Below are 13,581 nucleotides of genomic sequence, written 5' to 3' on the forward strand. Positions count from 1 at the left end.
CAAGCATAAGGGAAAATGAGTGCATAACATGTCGGATGCGATCATACCAGCACTAAAGCACCGGATCCCATCAGAACTCCGGAGTTAATCGTGCTTGGGCGAGAGTAGTACTAGGATGGGTGACCTCCTGGGAAGTCCTCGTGTTGCATCCCTCCTTTTTTGTGTCACGCGGCGACATTCGTGGTGAAGTTAGGACGATATTTTTTGCGGGCACTCGCGCTCGGCTATTGGTGATGGGAAACGGTGGTGCGGATGAAAAAGAGGATGGAAATGGTACAAAATAGAGCAGACAAAGAGAGGGAGGAGCAAGCATAAGGGAAAATGAGTGCATAACATGTCGGATGCGATCATACCAGCACTAAAGCACCGGATCCCATCAGAACTCCGGAGTTAAGCGTGCTTGGGCGAGAGTAGTACTAGGATGGGTGACCTCCTGGGAAGTCCTCGTGTTGCATCCCTCCTTTTTTGCGTCACGCGGCGACATTCATGGTGAAGTTAGGACGATATTTTTTTGCGGGCACTCGTGCTCGGCTATTGGTGATGGGAAACGGTGGTGCGGATGAAAAAGAGGATGGACATGGTACAAAATAGAGCAGACAAAGAGCGGGAGGAGCAAGCATAAGGGAAAATGAGTGCATAACATGTCGGATGCGATCATACTAGCACTAAAGCACCGGATCCCATCAGAACTCCGAAGTTAAGCGTGCTTGGGCGAGAGTAGTACTCGTGTTGCATCCCTCCTTTTTTGCGTCACGCGGCGACATTCATGGTGAAGTTAGGACGATATTTTTTTGCGGGCACTCGCGCTCGGCTATTGGTGATGGGAAACGGTGGTGCGGATGAAAAAGAGGATGGACATGGTACAAAATAGAGCAGACAAAGAGCGGGAGGAGCAAGCATAAGGGAAAATGAGTGCATAACATGTCGGATGCGATCATACCAGCACTAAAGCACCGGATCCCATCAGAACTCCGAAGTTAAGCGTGCTTGGGCGAGAGTAGTACTAGGATGGGTGACTGATACGTCTCCGACGTATCGATAATTTCTTATGTTCCATGCCACATTATTGATGTTATCTACATGTTTTATGCACACTTTATGTCATATTCGTGCATTTTCTGGAACTAACCTATTAACAAGATGCCGAAGTGCCGATTCTTTGTTCTGCTGTGTTTGGTTTCAGAAACCCTAGTAAGGAAATATTCTCGGAATTGGACGAAATCAAAGCCCAGGGGCCTATTTTTCCACGAAGCTTCCAGAAGTCCGAAGACGAAACGAAGAGGGGCCACGGGGTGGCCAAACCCTAGGGTGGCGCGGCCCCACCCCTGGCCGCGCCGGCCTGTGGTTTGGGCCCCCCGTGCCGCCTCCTGACTTGCCCTTCCGCCTACTTAAAGCCTCCGTGACGAGACCCCCAGTACCGAGAGCCACGATACGGAAAACCTTCCAGAGACGCCGCCAACGCCGATCCCATCTCGGGGGATCCAGGAGATCGCCTCCGGCACCCTGCCGGAGAGGGGAATCATCTCCCGGAGGACTCTACGCCGCCATGGTCGCCTCCGGTGTGATGTGTGAGTAGTCTACCCCTGGACTATGGGTCCATAGCAGTAGCTAGATGGTTGTCTTCTCCCCATTGTGCTATCATTGTCGGATCTTGTGAGCTGCCTTACATGATCAAGATCATCTATCTGTAATTCTATATGTTGCGTTTGTTGGGATCCGATGAATAGAGAATACTTGTTATGTTGATTATCAAAGTTATATCTACGTGTTGTTTATGATCTTGCATGCTTTCCGTTACTAGTAGATGCTCTTGCCAAGTAGATGCTTGTAACTCCAAGAGGGAGTACTTATGCTCGATAGTGGGTTCATGCCTGCATTGACACACAGGACGTGTGAGAAAGTTCTAAGGTTGTGTTGTGCTGTTGCCACTAGGGATAAAACATTGATGCTATGTCTAAGGATGTAGTTGTTGATTACATTACGCACCATACTTAATGCAATTGTCTGTTGCTTTGCAACTTAATACTGGAGGGGGTTCGGATGATAACCTGAAGGTGGCCTTTTTAGGCATAGATGCAGTTGGATGGCGGTCTATGTACTTTGTCGTAATGCCCAATTAAATCTCACTATACTCATCATGATATGTATGTGCATGGTCATGCTCTCTGTATTTCTCAATTGCCCAACTGTAATTTGTTCACCCAACATGCTGCTTGTCTTATGGGAGAGACACCTCTAGTGAACTGTGGACCCCGGTCCAATTCTCTTTACTGAAATACAATCTACTGCAATACTTGTTCTTCTGTTTTCTGCAAACAATCATCTTCCACACAATACGGTTAATCCTTTGTTACAGCAAGCCGGTGAGATTGACAACCTCACTGTTTCGTTGGGGCAAAGTACTTTGGTTGTGTTGTGCAGGTTCCACGTTGGCGCCGGAATCCCTGGTGTTGCGCCGCACTACATCTCGCCGCCATCAACCTTCAACGTGCTTCTTGACTCCTACTGGTCTGATTAAACCTTGGTTTCTTACTGAGGGAAACTTGCCGCTGTGCGCATCACACCTTCCTCTTGGGGTTCCCAACGGACGTGCCAACCACACGCATCAAGCAAATTTCTGGCGCCGTTGCCGGGGAGATCAAGACACGCTGCAAGGGGAGTCTCCACTTCTCAATCTCTTTACTTTGTTTTTGTCTTGCTTAGTTTTATTTACTACTTTGTTTGCTGCACTAAATCAAAATACAAAAAAATTAGTTGCTAGTTTTACTTTATTTGTTATCTTGTTTGCTATATCGAAAACACAAAAAAATTAGTTACTTGCATTTACTTTATCTAGTTTGCTTTATTTACTGTTGCTAAAATGGCCAACGCTGAAAATACTAAGTTGTGTGACTTCACAACCACAAATAATAATGATTTCTTATGCACACCTATTGCTCCACCTGCTACTACAGCAGAATTCTTTGAAATTAAACCTGCTTTACTGAATCTTGTTATGTGAGAGCAATTTTCTGGTGTTAGTTCTGATGATGCTGCTGCCCATCTTAATAATTTTGTTGAACTATGTGAAATGCAAAAATATAAAGATGTAGATGGTGATATTATTAAACTAAAATTGTTCCCTTTCTCATTAAGAGGAAGAGCTAAAGATTGGTTGCTATCTCTGCCTAAGAATAGTATTGATTCATGGACTAAATGCAAGGATGCTTTTATTGGTAGATATTATCCCCCTACTAAAATTATATCTTTGAGGAGTAGCATAATGAATTTTAAACAATTAGATACTGAACATGTTGCTCAAGCTTGGGAAAGAATAAAATCTTTGGTTAAAAATTGCCCAACCCATGGACTGACTACTTGGATGATCATCCACACCTTTTATGCAGGACTGAATTTTTCTTCACGGAATTTATTGGATTCAGCTGCTGGAGGTACCTTTATGTCCATCACTCTTGGTGAAGCAACAAAGCTTCTTGATAATATGATGATCAATTACTCTGAATGGCACACGGAAAGGGCTCCACAAGGTAAGAAGGTAAATTCTGTCGAAGAAACCTCTTCCTTGAGTGATAAGATTGATGCTATTATGTCTATGCTTGTGAATGATAGGACTAATATTGATCCTAATAATGTTCCATTAGCTTCATTGGTTGCACAAGAAGAACATGTTGATGTAAACTTCATTAAAAATAATAATTTCAACAACAATGCTTACCGGAACAATTCTAGTAACAACTATAGGCCATATCCTTATAATAATGGCAACGGCTATGCTAATTCTTATGGGAATTCTTACAAAAATAATAGGAGTTCACCCCCTGGACTTGAAGCCATGCTTAAAGAATTTATTAGTACACAAACTGCTTTTAACAAATCTGTTGAGGAAAAGCTTGGGAAAATTGATATACTTGCTTCTAAAGTCGATAGTCTTGTCGATGTTGATCTTTTGAAATCGAAAGTTATGCCTAATGAGAATCATCATAATAAAATTGTTACTACAGCAAATGCCATCCAAGTTAGAATTAATGAGAATATAAGATTAATGGCTGAACTGCGTGCTAGGTGGGATAGAGAAGAAAATGAAAAACTAGCTAAAGAGAAGAATGTAGCTAAAGTTTGGACTATTACCACCACTAGTAATGCTAATGCTACACATGTTGCTGCACCTCCTACTACTAATAATAAAAGAATTGGTGTTAGCAATGTTTCCACTTCTAATGCAAAGCGCGAAAAATTGCCTAAAACTGCTAAAACTGCTGAAACTGCCTGTGATAAAGCTGCTGAAATTTTTTCCAACATTGGGGATGATGATCCCATTGCTTTAGATTATAATGGTTTGAATTTTGATGATTGCCACATCTCTGAAGTTATAAAGTTCTTGCAAAAACTTGCTAAAAGTCCTAATGCTAGTGCTATAAATTTGGCTTTCACGCATCATATTACAAATGCTCTCATAAAAGCTAGAGAAGAGAAACTAGAGCGTGAAGCCTCTATTCCTAAAAAGCTAGAGGATGGTTGGGAGCCCATCATTAAGATGAAGGTTAAAGATTTTGATTGTAATGCTTTATGTGATCTTGGTGCAAGTATTTCTGTTATGCCTAAGAAAATTTATAATATGCTTGACTTGCCACCGCTGAAAAATTGTTATTTGGATGTTAATCTTGCTGATCATTCTACAAAGAAACCTTTGGGTAAAGTTGATAATGTTCGCATTACCGTTAACAATAACCTTGTTCCCGTTGATTTTGTTGTCTTGGATATTGAATGCAATGCATCTTGTCCCATTATATTGGGAAGACCTTTTCTTCGAACTGTTGGTGCTATTATTGATACGAGGGAAGGTAATATAAAATATCAATTTCCTCTCAAGAAAGGTATGGAACACTTCCCTAGAAAGAGAATGAAGGTACCTTTTGATTCTATTATGAGAACAAATTATGATGTTGACACTTCGTCTCTTGATAATACTTGATACACACTTTCTGCGCCTAGCTGAAAGGCGTTAAAGAAAAGCGCTTATGGGAGACAACCCATGTTTTTACCTACAGTACTTTGTTTTTATTTTGTGTCTTGGAAGTTGTTTACTACTGTAGCAACCTCTCCTTATCTTAGTTTTGTGTTTTGTTGTGCCAAGTTAAGCCGTTGATAGAAAAGTAAGTACTAGATTTGGATTACTGCACAGTTCCAGATTTCTTTTCTGTCACGAATCTGGGTCTACCTCCCTGTAGGTAGCTCAGAAAATTAAGCCAATTTACGTGCATGATCCTCAGATATGTACGCAACTTTCATTCAATTTGAGCATTTTCATCTGAGCAAGTCTGGTGCCATTTTAAAATTCGTCAATACAAACTGTTCTGTTTTGACAGATTCTGTCTTTTATTTCGCATTGCCTCTTTTGCTATGTTGGATGAATTTCTTTGATCCACTAATGTCCAGTAGCATTATGCAATGTCCAGAAGTGTTAAGAATGATTGTGTCACCTCTGAATATGTTAATTTATATTGTGCACTAACCCTCTAATGAGTTGTTTCGAGTTTGGTGTGGAGGAAGTTTTCAAGGATCAAGAGAGGAGTATGATGCAACATGATCAAGGAGAGTGAAAGCTCTAAGCTTGGGGATGCCCCGGTGGTTCACCCCTGCATATATCAAGAAGACTCAAGCTGTCTAAGCTTGGGGATGCCCAAGGCATCCCCTTCTTCATCGACAACATTATCGTGTTCCTCCCCTGAAACTATATTTTTATTCCATCACATCTTATGTGCTTTTTCTTGGAGCGTCGGTTTATTTTTGTTTTTGTTTTGTTTGAATAAAATGGATCCTAGCATTCACTTTATGGGAGAGAGACACGCTCCGCTGTAGCATATGGACAAGTATGTCCTTGGTTTCTACTCATAGTATTCATGGCGAAGTTTCTCCTTCGTTAAATTGTTATATGGTTGGAATTGGAAAATGATACATGTAGTAATTGCTATTAATGTCTTGGGTAATGTGATACTTGGCAATTGTTGTGCTCATGATTAAGCTCTTGCATCATATGCTTTGCACCTATTAATGAAGAAATACATAGAGCATGCTAAAATTTGGTTTGCATATTTGGTTTCTCTAAGGTCTAGATAATTTCTAGTATTGAGTTTGAACAACAAGGAAGACGGTGTAGAGTCTTATAATGTTTTCAATATGTCTTTTATGTGAGTTTTACTGCACCGGTTCATCTTTGTGTTTGTTTCAAATAAGCCTTGCTAGCCTGAACCTTGTATCGAGAGGGAATACTTCTCATGCATCCAAAATACTTGAGCCAACCACTATGCCATTTGTGTCCACCATACCTACCTACTACATGGTATTTTCCGCCATTCCAAAGTAAATTGCTTGAGTGCTACCTTTAAAATTCCATCATTCACCTTTGCAATATATAGCTCATGGGACAAATAGCTTAAAAACTATTGTGGTATTGAATATGTAATTATGCACTTTATCTCTTATTAAGTTGCTTGTTGTGTGATAACCATGTTCACTGGGGACGCCATCAACTATTCATTGTTGAATTTCATGTGAGTTGCTATGCATGTCCGTCTTGTCTGAAGTAAGAGAGATCTACCACCTTATGGTTAAGCATGCATATGTTAGAGAAGAACATTGGGCCGCTAACTAAAGCCATGATCCGTGGTGGAAGTTTCAGTTTTGGACATATATCCTCAATCTCAAATGAGAAAATTATTAATTGTTGTTACATGCTTATGCATAAAAGAGGAGTCCATTATCTGTTGTCTATGTTGTCCCGGTATGGATGTCTAAGTTGAAGAATAATCAATAGCGAGAAATCCAATGCGAGCTTTCTCCTTAGACCTTTGTACAGGCGGCATAGAGGTACCCCTTTGTGACACTTGGTAAAAACAGTGCATTGTGATGATCCGGTAGTCCAAGCTAATTAGGACAAGGTGCGGGCACTATTAGTACACTATGCATGAGGCTTGCAACTTATAAGATATAATTTACATGATGCATATGCTTTATTACTACCGTTGACAAAATTGTTTCATGTTTTCAAAATCAAAGCTCTAGCACAAATATAGCAATCGATGCTTTTCCTCTATGGAGGACCATTCTTTTACTTTCAATGTTGAGTCAGTTCACCTATTTCTCTCCACCTCAAGAAGCAAACACTTGTGTGAACTGTGCATTGATTCCTACATACTTGCTTATTGCACTTATTATATTACTCTATGTTGACAATATCCATGAGATATACATGTTACAAGTTGAAAGCAACCGCTGAAACTTAATCTTCTTTTGTGTTGCTTCAATGCCTTTACTTTGAATTATTGCTTTATGAGTTAACTCTTATGCAAGACTTATTGATGCTTGTCTTGAAGTGCTATTCATGAAAAGTCTTTGCTTTATGATTCACTTGTTTACTCATGTCATATACATTGTTTTGATCGCTGCATTCACTACATATGCTTTACAAATAGTATGATCAAGATTATGATGGCATGTCACTCCAGAAATTATCTGTGTTATCATTTAACCTGCTCGGGACAAGCAGAACTAAGCTTGGGGATGCTGATACGTCTCCGACGTATCGATAATTTCTTATGTTCCATGCCACATTATTGATGTTATCTACATGTTTTATGCACACTTTATGTCATATTCGTGCATTTTCTGGAACTAACCTATTAACAAGATGCCGAAGTGCCGATTCTTTGTCTGCTGTTTTTGGTTTCAGAAATCCTAGTAAGGAAATATTCTCGGAATTGGACGAAATCAAAGCCCAGGGGCCTATTTTTCCACGAAGCTTCCAGAAGTCCGAAGACGAAACGAAGTGGGGCCACAGGGTGCCCAAACCCTAGGGCGGCGCCCCCCCCCCTTGGCCGCGCCGCCCTGTCATCTGGGGCCCCTGTGCCGCCTCCTGATTTGCCCTTCCGCCTACTTAAAGCCTCCGTGACGAAACCCCCAGTACCGAGAGCCACGATACGGAAAACCTTCCAGAGACGCCGCCAACGCCGATCCCATCTCGGGGGATCCAGGAGATCGCCTCCGGCACCCTGCCGGAGAGGGGAATCATCTCCCGGAGGACTCTACGCCGCCATGGTCGCCTCCGGTGTGATGTGTGAGTAGTCTACCCCTGGACTATGGGTCCATAGCAGTAGCTAGATGGTTGTCTTCTCCCCATTGTGCTATCATTGTCGGATCTTGTGAGCTGCCTTACATGATCAAGATCATCTATCTGTAATTCTATATGTTGCGTTTGTTGGGATCCGATGAATAGAGAATACTTGTTATGTTGATTATCAAAGTTATATCTACGTGTTATTTATGATCTTGCATGCTTTCCGTTACTAGTAGATGCTCTGGCCAAGTAGATGCGTGTAACTCCAAGAGGGAGTACTTATGCTCGATAGTGGGTTCATGCCTGCATTGACACCGGGACAAAGGATGAGAAAGTTCTAAGGTTGTGTTGTGCTGTTGCCACTAGGGATAAAACATTGATGCTATGTCTAAGGATGTAGTTGTTGATTACATTACGCACCATACTTAATGCAATTGTCTGTTGCTTTGCAACTTAATACTGGAGGGGGTTCGGACGATAACCTGAAGGTGGACTTTTTAGGCATAGATGCAGTTGGATGGCGGTCTATGTACTTTGTCGTAATGCCCAATTAAATCTCACTATACTCATCATGATATGTATGTGCATGGTCATGCTCTCTTTATTTGTCAATTGCCCAACTGTAATTTGTTCACCCAACATGCTGCTTGTCTTATGGGAGAGACACCTCTAGTGAACTGTGGACCCCGGTCCAATTCTCTTTACTGAAATACAATCTACTGCAATACTTGTTCTACTGTTTTCTGCAAACAATCATCTTCCACACAATACGGTTAATCCTTTGTTACAGCAAGCCGGTGAGATTGACAACCTCACTGTTTCGTTGGGGCAAAGTACTTTGGTTGTGTTGTGCAGGTTCCACGTTGGCGCCGGAATCCCTGGTGTTGCGCCGCACTACATCTCGCCGCCATCAACCTTCAACGTGCTTCTTGACTCCTACTGGTCCGATTAAACCTTGGTTTCTTACTGAGGGAAACTTGCCGCTGTGCGCATCACACCTTCCTCTTGGGGTTCCCAACGGACGTGCCAACCACACGCATCAACCTCCTGGGAAGTCGTCGTGTTGCATCCCTCCTTTTTTGCGTCACGCGGCGACATTCATGGTGAAGTTAGGACGATATTTTTTGCGGGCACTCGCGCTCGGCTATTGGTGATGGGAAACGGTGGTGCGGATGAAAAAGAGGATGGACATGGTACAAAATAGAGCAGACAAAGAGCGGGAGGAGCAAGCATAAGGGAAAATGAGTGCATAACATGTCGGATGCGATCATACCAGCACTAAAGCACCGGATCCCATCAGAACTCCGAAGTTAATCATGCTTGGGCGAGAGTAGTACTAGGATGGGTGACCTCCTGGGAAGTCGTCGTGTTGCATCCCTCCTTTTTTGCGTCACGCGGCGACATTCATGGTGAAGTTAGGACGATATTTTTTTTGCGGGCACTCGTGCTCGGCTATTGGTGATGGGAAACGGTGGTGCGGATGAAAAAGAGGATGGACATGGTACAAAATAGAGCAGACAAAGAGCGGGAGGAGCAAGCATAAGGGAAAATGACTGCATAACATGTCGGATGCGATCATACCAGCACTAAAGCACCGGATCCCATCAGAACTCCGAAGTTAAGCGTGCTTGGGCGAGAGTAGTACTAGGATGGGTGACCTCCTGGGAAGTCCTCGTGTTGCATCCCTCCTTTTTTGCGTCACGCGGCGATATTCATGGTGAAGTTAGGACGATATTTTTTTGCGGGCACTCGTGCTCGGCTATTGGTGATGGGAAACGGTGGTGCGGATGAAGAAGAGGATGGACATGGTACAAAATAGAGCAGACAAAGAGCGGGAGGAGCAAGCATAAGGGAAAATGAGTGCATAACATGTCGGATGCGATCATACCAGCACTAAAGCACCGGATCCCATCAGAACTCCGAAGTTAAGCGTGCTTGGGCAAGAGTAGTACTAGGATGGGTGACTTCCTGGGAAGTCGTCGTGTTGCATCCCTCCTTTTTTGCGTCACGCGGCGACATTCATGGTGAAGTTAGGACGATATTTTTTTGCGGGCACTCGCGCTCGGCTATTGGTGATGGGAAACGGTGGTGCGGATGAAAAAGAGGATGGACATGGTACAAAATAGAGCAGACAAAGAGCGGGAGGAGCAAGCATAAGGAAAAATGAGTGCATAACATGTCGGATGCGATCATACCAGCACTAAAGCACCGGATCCCATCAGAACTCCGAAGTTAAGCGTGCTTGGGCGAGAGTAGTACTAGGATGGTTGACCTCCTGGGAAGTCCTCGTGTTGCATCCCTCCTTTTTTGCGTCACGCGGCGATATTCATGGTGAAGTTAGGACGATATTTTTTTGCGGGCACTCGTGCTCGGCTATTGGTGATGGGAAACGGTGGTGCGGATGAAGAAGAGGATGGACATGGTACAAAATAGAGCAGACAAAGAGCGGGAGGAGCAAGCATAAGGGAAAATGAGTGCATAACATGTCGGATGCGATCATACCAGCACTAAAGCACCGGATCCCATCAGAACTCCGAAGTTAAGCGTGCTTGGGCGAGAGTAGTACTAGGATGGGTGACCTCCTGGGAAGTCGTCGTGTTGCATCCCTCCTTTTTTGCGTCACGCGGCGACATTCATGGTGAAGTTAGGACGATATTTTTTTGTGGGCACTCGCGCTCGGCTATTGGTGATGGGAAACGGTGGAGCGGATGAAAAAGAGGATGGACATGGTACAAAATAGAGCAGACAAAGAGCGGGAGGAGCAAGCATAATGGAAAATGAGTGCATAACATGTCGGATGCGATCATACCAGCACTAAAGCACCGGATCCCATCAGAACTCCGAAGTTAATCGTGCCTGGGCGAGAGTAGTACTAGGATGGGTGACCTCCTGGGAAGTCCTCGTGTTGCATCCCTCCTTTTTTGCGTCACGCGGCGACATTCATGGTGAAGTTAGGACGATATTTTTTTTTCGGGCACTCGTGCTCGGCTATTGGTGATGGGAAACGGAGTTGCGGATGAAAAAGAGGATGGACATGGTACAAAATAGAGCAGACAAAGAGCGGGAGGAGCAAGCATAAGGGAAAATGAGTGCATAAGATGTCGGATGCGATCATACCAGCACTAAAGCACCGGATCCCATCAGAACTCCGAAGTTAAGCGTGCTTGGGTGAGAGTAGTACTAGGATGGGTGACCTCCTGGGAAGTCGTCGTGTTGCATCCCTCCTTTTTTGCGTCACGCGGCGACATTCATGGTGAAGTTAGGACGATATTTTTTTGCGGGCACTCGCGCTCGGCTATTGGTGATGGGAAACGGTGGTGCGGATGAAAAAGAGGATGGACATGGTACAAAATAGAGCAGACAAAGAGCGGGAGGAGCAAGCATAAGAGAAAATGAGTGCATAACATGTTGGATGCGATCATACCAGCACTAAAGCACCGGATCCCATCAGAACTCCGAAGTTAAGCGTGCTTGGGCGAGAGTAGTACTAGGATGGGTGACCTCCTGGGAAGTCCTCGTGTTGCATCCCTCCTTTTTTGCGTCACGCGGTGACATTCATGGTGAAGTTAGGACGATATTTTTTTTTGCGGGCACTCGCGCTCGGCTATTGGTGATGGGAAACGGTGGTGCGGATGAAAAAGAGGATGGACATGGTACAAAATAGAGCAGACAAAGAGCGGGAGGAGCAAGCATAAGGGAAAATGAGTGCATAACATGTCGGATGCGACCATACCAGCACTAAAGCACCGGATCCCATCAGAACTTCGAAGTTAAGCGTGCTTGGGCGAGAGTAGTACTAGGATGGGTGACCTCCTGGGAAGTCGTCGTGTTGCATCCCTCCTTTTTTGCGTCACACAGCGACATTCATGGTGAAGTTAGGACGATATTTTTTTGCGGGCACTCGCGCTCGGCTATTGGTGATGGGAAACGGTGGTGCGGATGAAAAAGAGGATGGACATGGTACAAAATAGAGCAGACAAAGAGCGGGAGGAGCAAGCATAAGGGAAAATGAGTGCATAACATGTTGGATGCGATCATACCAGCACTAAAGCACCGGATCCCATCAGAACTCCGAAGTTAAGCGTGCTTGGGCGAGAGTAGTACTAGGATGGGTGACCTCCTGGGAAGTCCTCGTGTTGCATCCCTCCTTTTTTGCGTCACGCGGCGATATTCATGGTGAAGTTAGGACGATATTTTTTTGCGGGCACTCGTGCTCGGCTATTGGTGATGGGAAACGGTGGTGCGGATGAAGAAGAGGATGGACATGGTACAAAATAGAGCAGACAAAGAGCGGGAGGAGCAAGCATAAGGGAAAATGAGTGCATAACATGTCGGATGCGATCATACCAGCACTAAAGCACCGGATCCCATCAGAACTCCGAAGTTAAGCGTGCTTGGGCAAGAGTAGTTCTAGGATGGGTGACTTCCTGGGAAGTCGTCGTGTTGCATCCCTCCTTTTTTGCGTCACGCGGCGACATTCATGGTGAAGTTAGGACGATATTTTTTTGCGGGCACTCGCGCTCGGCTATTGGTGATGGGAAACGGTGGTGCGGATGAAAAAGAGGATGGACATGGTACAAAATAGAGCAGACAAAGAGCGGGAGGAGCAAGCATAAGGGAAAATGAGTGCATAACATGTCGGATGCGATCATACCAGCACTAAAGCACCGGATCCCATCAGAACTCCGAAGTTAAGCGTGCTTGGGCGAGAGTAGTACTAGGATGGTTGACCTCCTGGGAAGTCCTCGTGTTGCATCCCTCCTTTTTTGCGTCACGCGGCGATATTCATGGTGAAGTTAGGACGATATTTTTTTGCGGGCACTCGTGCTCGGCTATTGGTGATGGGAAACGGTGGTGCGGATGAAGAAGAGGATGGACATGGTAGAAAATAGAGCAGACAAAGAGCGGGAGGAGCAAGCATAAGGGAAAATGAGTGCATAACATGTCGGATGCGATCATACCAGCACTAAAGCACCGGATCCCATTAGAACTCCGAAGTTAAGCGTGCTTGGGCGAGAGTAGTACTAGGATGGGTGACCTCCTGGGAAGTCGTCGTGTTGCATCCCTCCTTTTTTGCGTCACGCGGCGACATTCATGGTGAAGTTAGGACGATATTTTTTTGTGGGCACTCGCGCTCGGCTATTAGTGATGGGAAACGGTGGAGCGGATGAAAAAGAGGATGGACATGGTACAAAATAGAGCAGACAAAGAGCGGGAGGAGCAAGCATAATGGAAAATGAGTGCATAACATGTCGGATGCGATCATACCAGCACTAAAGCACCGGATCCCATCAGAACTCCGAAGTTAATCGTGCTTGGGCGAGAGTAGTACTAGGATGGGTGACCTCCTGGGAAGTCCTCGTGTTGCATCCCTCCTTTTTTGCGTCACGCGGCGACATTCATGGTGAAGTTAGGACGATATTTTTTTTTCGGGCACTCGTGCTCGGCTATTGGTGATGGGAAACGGA

The 13,581-nt window shown here is 44.4% G+C and overlaps 1 protein-coding gene, 16 non-coding genes and 2 pseudogenes across 17 annotated transcripts in view; all 19 read left to right on the plus strand.

Moving 5' to 3' along the window:
• The window catches only part of LOC127322176 (uncharacterized), a 57,353-nt gene that overhangs the window by 8,911 nt on the left and 34,861 nt on the right, over window positions 1-13,581 (plus strand). The window lies entirely within an intron of this gene.
• On the plus strand, window positions 34-152 carry LOC127322439 (5S ribosomal RNA). The gene has a single exon (XR_007864798.1). It is a non-coding gene; the product is annotated as a 5S ribosomal RNA (ribosomal RNA).
• Window positions 340-458, plus strand: LOC127322292 (5S ribosomal RNA). The gene has a single exon (XR_007864659.1). It is a non-coding gene; the product is annotated as a 5S ribosomal RNA (ribosomal RNA).
• Window positions 647-738, plus strand: LOC127322214 (5S ribosomal RNA; annotated as a pseudogene).
• On the plus strand, window positions 927-1,060 carry LOC127322216 (5S ribosomal RNA; annotated as a pseudogene).
• Window positions 9,373-9,491, plus strand: LOC127322619 (5S ribosomal RNA). Its single transcript, XR_007864967.1, has one exon. It is a non-coding gene; the product is annotated as a 5S ribosomal RNA (ribosomal RNA).
• Window positions 9,681-9,799, plus strand: LOC127322453 (5S ribosomal RNA). Its single transcript, XR_007864811.2, has one exon. It is a non-coding gene; the product is annotated as a 5S ribosomal RNA (ribosomal RNA).
• LOC127322617 (5S ribosomal RNA) lies at window positions 9,988-10,106 on the plus strand. The gene has a single exon (XR_007864965.1). It is a non-coding gene; the product is annotated as a 5S ribosomal RNA (ribosomal RNA).
• Window positions 10,295-10,413, plus strand: LOC127322307 (5S ribosomal RNA). Its single transcript, XR_007864673.1, has one exon. It is a non-coding gene; the product is annotated as a 5S ribosomal RNA (ribosomal RNA).
• On the plus strand, window positions 10,602-10,720 carry LOC127322731 (5S ribosomal RNA). The gene has a single exon (XR_007865070.2). It is a non-coding gene; the product is annotated as a 5S ribosomal RNA (ribosomal RNA).
• LOC127322703 (5S ribosomal RNA) lies at window positions 10,909-11,027 on the plus strand. Its single transcript, XR_007865048.2, has one exon. It is a non-coding gene; the product is annotated as a 5S ribosomal RNA (ribosomal RNA).
• On the plus strand, window positions 11,217-11,335 carry LOC127322194 (5S ribosomal RNA). Its single transcript, XR_007864575.2, has one exon. It is a non-coding gene; the product is annotated as a 5S ribosomal RNA (ribosomal RNA).
• On the plus strand, window positions 11,524-11,642 carry LOC127322401 (5S ribosomal RNA). Its single transcript, XR_007864761.1, has one exon. It is a non-coding gene; the product is annotated as a 5S ribosomal RNA (ribosomal RNA).
• Window positions 11,833-11,951, plus strand: LOC127322489 (5S ribosomal RNA). Its single transcript, XR_007864844.1, has one exon. It is a non-coding gene; the product is annotated as a 5S ribosomal RNA (ribosomal RNA).
• On the plus strand, window positions 12,140-12,258 carry LOC127322390 (5S ribosomal RNA). The gene has a single exon (XR_007864750.1). It is a non-coding gene; the product is annotated as a 5S ribosomal RNA (ribosomal RNA).
• LOC127322706 (5S ribosomal RNA) lies at window positions 12,447-12,565 on the plus strand. Its single transcript, XR_007865051.1, has one exon. It is a non-coding gene; the product is annotated as a 5S ribosomal RNA (ribosomal RNA).
• Window positions 12,754-12,872, plus strand: LOC127322306 (5S ribosomal RNA). The gene has a single exon (XR_007864672.1). It is a non-coding gene; the product is annotated as a 5S ribosomal RNA (ribosomal RNA).
• On the plus strand, window positions 13,061-13,179 carry LOC127322434 (5S ribosomal RNA). The gene has a single exon (XR_007864793.1). It is a non-coding gene; the product is annotated as a 5S ribosomal RNA (ribosomal RNA).
• Window positions 13,368-13,486, plus strand: LOC127322319 (5S ribosomal RNA). Its single transcript, XR_007864684.1, has one exon. It is a non-coding gene; the product is annotated as a 5S ribosomal RNA (ribosomal RNA).

Source organism: Lolium perenne, chromosome 2 (genome assembly GCF_019359855.2).
Source record: "Lolium perenne isolate Kyuss_39 chromosome 2, Kyuss_2.0, whole genome shotgun sequence".
Classification (NCBI taxonomy): domain Eukaryota; kingdom Viridiplantae; phylum Streptophyta; class Magnoliopsida; order Poales; family Poaceae; genus Lolium; species Lolium perenne.